The following is a 234-nucleotide window of genomic DNA, read 5'->3' as shown; positions in this document are numbered from 1 at the left end:
CAGGAGAGTACCTGTGTCATTAGCAGAATACCTGTGTCATTAGCAGAGTAACTATGTCATTAGCAGGAGAGTAGCTGTGTCATTAGCAGAGTACCTGTGTCAGTAGCAGAAGAGTACCTGTGTCATTAGCAGGAGAGTACCTGTGTCATTAGCAGAGTACTTGTGTCAGTAGCAGAAGAGTACCCATGTAATTAGCAGAAGAGTACCTGTCATTAGCAGAGTACCTGTGTCATT

This window comes from Sapajus apella, unplaced genomic scaffold, assembly GCF_009761245.1.
Source record: "Sapajus apella isolate SASKATOON/1434 unplaced genomic scaffold, GSC_monkey_1.0 scaffold56, whole genome shotgun sequence".
NCBI classification, from domain to species: Eukaryota; Metazoa; Chordata; class Mammalia; order Primates; family Cebidae; genus Sapajus; species Sapajus apella.
Note: the sequence above shows the minus strand (reverse complement) of the source record.